This window comes from Zerene cesonia, chromosome 6 (genome assembly GCF_012273895.1).
Source record: "Zerene cesonia ecotype Mississippi chromosome 6, Zerene_cesonia_1.1, whole genome shotgun sequence".
Lineage (NCBI taxonomy): Eukaryota > Metazoa > Arthropoda > Insecta > Lepidoptera > Pieridae > Zerene > Zerene cesonia.
Window position 1 is genome coordinate 458,900 of NC_052107.1, and position 4,105 is coordinate 463,004.

Sequence of the window (4,105 nt, forward strand, 5' to 3'; positions counted from 1 at the left end):
GTACGGAAATTTATCTCAGTTACATCACCAATTAGCGATCCTTATTAAAACAATATGATAAGCTCATTAAATTTTTATTTAATCGACTGTATAAAGACTAAATCTGTCCCTATGAAAATCACATGTGAGTTTGTTTCAGCTAACACTCCAAACTAAAAGACCAAGTTTATCATATCAATATACCATCAATCTGGTTCTGTTAATTAAGTAGCTTCTCAAGATAAGTACTTATTGTAATTGAAATTCCTTCACCATAAAAATGGCGATTGCCCCAGCACAAGGTGAGCTGGTGTCAATCAAGATGTCTAGGGGAGGTCCCTCCGTACAGAGTAATATTAAATAGATGATACAAAAGAGAACACATACAGTTAACAAGTTTTTATCCTCACTCGGTTAAAATAGTTTGAAAGTAAATATGTGTAGTTCTTGTAGTTAGTAATTAAATATGTGAGAAATTAAAAAAAACATGATTCCCTATAAACAATAAAAGTACACACAAACATTTATTAATTCAACTAGACTTCCTATAGAAGCACTTTTGAATCGTCATATTACACTGATATAACATTCACCATGACAATAGGTGTAAAATAATTAATTGTTCAACGTTTGACTTAGCTTTGAAGCTAGATTTTCGTGTAAGGTTTTTATGAAACAGCGGCTGAATGATGACACAAGATGTATTAGGATTTTTGTAAATGTGGACAAACTTGGACGTCTCAAATGTTATACAAATATTACAAGCTTTTCTCTATATTACGAATATTAAGAAAAACTAAATTAAAAATAGCATTTTCAAAGCTTAGCATGTTATTTTCTTAAACAGTATAATATGTGTATTGTGTCTTTTAACATACAAAAAATACAAGTTACTTATGTGTAACACAGTTTTCAACCTTTATCGAAAAACAGGTGTACCCTGTAGTGAAATCAAAAAAAAATTATCTGTTTTCATTCTCTATTTTAATTGCTGTAGCAATTATGGATAGTTTTTAACAACTCTTCAGTCTCTATAGCAATCTACTCTGTACTCACAAGACAGCACCCATTTAATGGCATACCGATTGAGTTTTTATTTATATTCGGACCGCAAGAAGCACGTCTGTATGATAATCAAGGGCTTATAGGTGATTGTAATGAATTAGAGATTAGCCCACGCTTTTAAAAGCTTTTAAGTAATTGTTTATTTTACGGGTAGGTGCAAATTTATGTAATCCGCAAGTTTGTGTGGTATTCTGTAGGTTTATTTTATTAGCGTGTTTTTTTTTTATTAAGTGGATCTTTATTGGTTTCTGTTTTGATATTTATGTAAACCTTCGCCCAGGCTTCGGTCACGGCACATAATATGTTGCTCAGTGAAGTTGCAGCTTTCTTATGCTATAAGAATTTTTAATACGGTCCAGCAGTTTTCGCGTGAAAAATTTACAAATATACAAAAGTTTCCTCTTTATATAAGTCTAGATAACGAAATAAATCTATAGAGCTTCTTATTTTTACCTTTCATTCTGTACTAATAATATAATGCTGTGTTTGTTTAAACGCGCTTATCGCAGGAAATACTGAACCCTTAGTGATAAAGGGCATTACAGTAAGTTATAATTAAAATTAACGACAAGAGGCTTACATATAATATTGCTGTAACACAGGTAACATAAAACTAATTACTTTGAATTAACATATATATAACTATGTTTTTATTTTTAAATTAAAATGTAAAAATAACAGTTTCATGGATGAATTTATATCTTTGTCTTATTTTTGTTTTACCGTTACTCTACTAAATCTAAAACAAAATAACATACATCACTACATAGTATAAAACAAAGGCGCTTTCTCTGTCCCTATGTCCTTAAGCCTTTAAAATCTATATCTTTAAAACTACGCGACGGATTTTGATGGGGTTTTTTAATAATAGGGTTATCAAAGAGAAAGTTTTATATGTATAATAACATCTATACTACTCCGAATTTAACGCGTGCGAAGCCGCGGTCAAAAGCTAGTTACTTATATAAAAATAACACAAAAAAGCTTCAAAAAATGTATTGTTAAAATCCATTGCACTATATACAGACCTATTTCATTAAAATTCTCGTCGCCCCTGTGGCCTAATGGATAAGGCATCGGCCTCCTAAGCCGGGGATTGTGGGTTCGAGTCCCACCAGGGGTAAAACATGAGGATACTTTTTTGTTTTAAAACACCGATTTTATCAGTTTTATTTTTCAACCGACTTTAAAAACAGCAGGAAGTTATCAATTTGACTGCATTTTTTTGGCTTTGACACCTCAGAACTTTCGACTAGATGAACTGTTGACGATTTTTTTTTTTATTTCAATGCTGGTGCATCTCTTGTTCCCAATTAAATCTTCTTTAATGACTTGAATGATCTTTTTTAATGACTTGAAGGCGTTGGTTTTTTATTAAAACAATTCATTATTTTAAATTTCATTGTGAATAAGGTTTAATTTGGGTTATTTATAATTATCACTCGTTTTCAGGTGCCGCTAGATATTGTGGTTTGAATTATAAGATAGGTAAAGCCTCTAAATAGTAATTCAATAATATCAAATTAATGACATAAATTTAATAATGAAAATATGCGAATAGATTCCAAGAAATCTAACGAAACACGTTCAAAACTGCGTAAGCATATAAAATCACTTCAAAGTCACGTTATAGCGCATAAAATATGACAGGACAAACACGATACTCGCATTTTATAGTCGGATAAATCAAATTAAGGTGGCCCACTTAACGTAACATAGAAATGTTTTTAACAATTGCTATTTTGAGATGAGTGACGTTTAATGACTCTCTGTTATAACGAAATAGTTTTATATCATGTACGAGTACAATTTCTCTTTTTTTATTTAATATTCTAAATTAGATCAGAATTCTTACGGAGAGAGAAAGGATTCAATTTTTTACCAAGATTTTTGTTTATTTTTTTTTAATGCTAAATTATTACATTCACCTGTATGTTTCAAGTAATTAAACCACTCCTTTAAGTTCGTTTTTGTGACACGAGAAAAGGACAGATTTAATTAAAATTTTGTATACTTGTCGAATCTGTGACAATGTGTGAAAAAATCATTCAGTCATTAAGTGCGCAGTCGATTCTAGTTAGTATATAAATCACTTATATATTCTAGTAGCGGTTCGCCCCGGCTTCGCCCGTCATACATGTACATATAGCCTATAACACTCACGGATCACGTACGTCATATAAAACGATGAATTTTTTGAAATCGATCAACAAACTCATTAGCTATGAACTCTCATTACTCATGATATCATTTATATATTTGAATTCATGATATTTAAAAAACTGACCAATGCTAGAACAAGAATATGTATTTACTGAAGTGTAGTGGAAACATTATTTTTTATGTTTTCAACAACTGCAGTGCAATTTTCAGTCACTTTATCTTTCTTGAGATCATTCACAAAGAAATATTGCTTGTGAATGACATTAAGTATTTTTAATAGTGTTTATTTTATACCTGCATTTTACAGAACAAATAATCGGTATAATAACTGCAACGTTTTTCAATGACTTCTTAGCAGACGAATCAGTTCAGCCGTTTTGAAATGAAACATACACACGAATTTACCAAATCAGATTGGCATTTGAATATCATTTTATCACGTTACACGTTATAAACGACAGATAAAACTTGTCACCTAAAATAAAATGAAGAAATTTTAATAAATAAATAAAATTATGAACAACATACATTGCCATAATTTTATCATATTTATGTGCATTTTATGTTTCTGCGAAAACACCGGATCTGAATATTACAGATTTACTGTGTACGGGGGCCATTAAAGTTTACAGGACATAGCTATTTGGTAAATTGCACTTTATTACATGGCATTATAGTCCATTCTAGCTCGCATAACGTTTCGTTAACTTTGAAATACATTAAATAGTGGGTCATCCGGAAGAACGTGTTGTCTTATTTTACTTTTCCGTTTCCCCTTTGTTAGAGTCCTTTTTTAATTGTGAAATTATTTTCTGTTTTTCAAACCATTGCTTGTTCCACATTAGATAAAGAATACATTGAGAATAAAAACGGAATTGTACTGAATATAAAAAATTAT

The 4,105-nt window shown here is 30.5% G+C and overlaps 1 non-coding gene across 1 annotated transcript; it reads left to right on the forward strand.

The window, feature by feature from the left end:
• The first annotated feature begins 2,094 nt into the window (after positions 1-2,094).
• Trnar-ccu lies at positions 2,095-2,167 on the forward strand. The gene has a single exon. It is a non-coding gene; the product is annotated as a tRNA-Arg (tRNA).
• Positions 2,168-4,105: the final 1,938 nt, after the last annotated feature.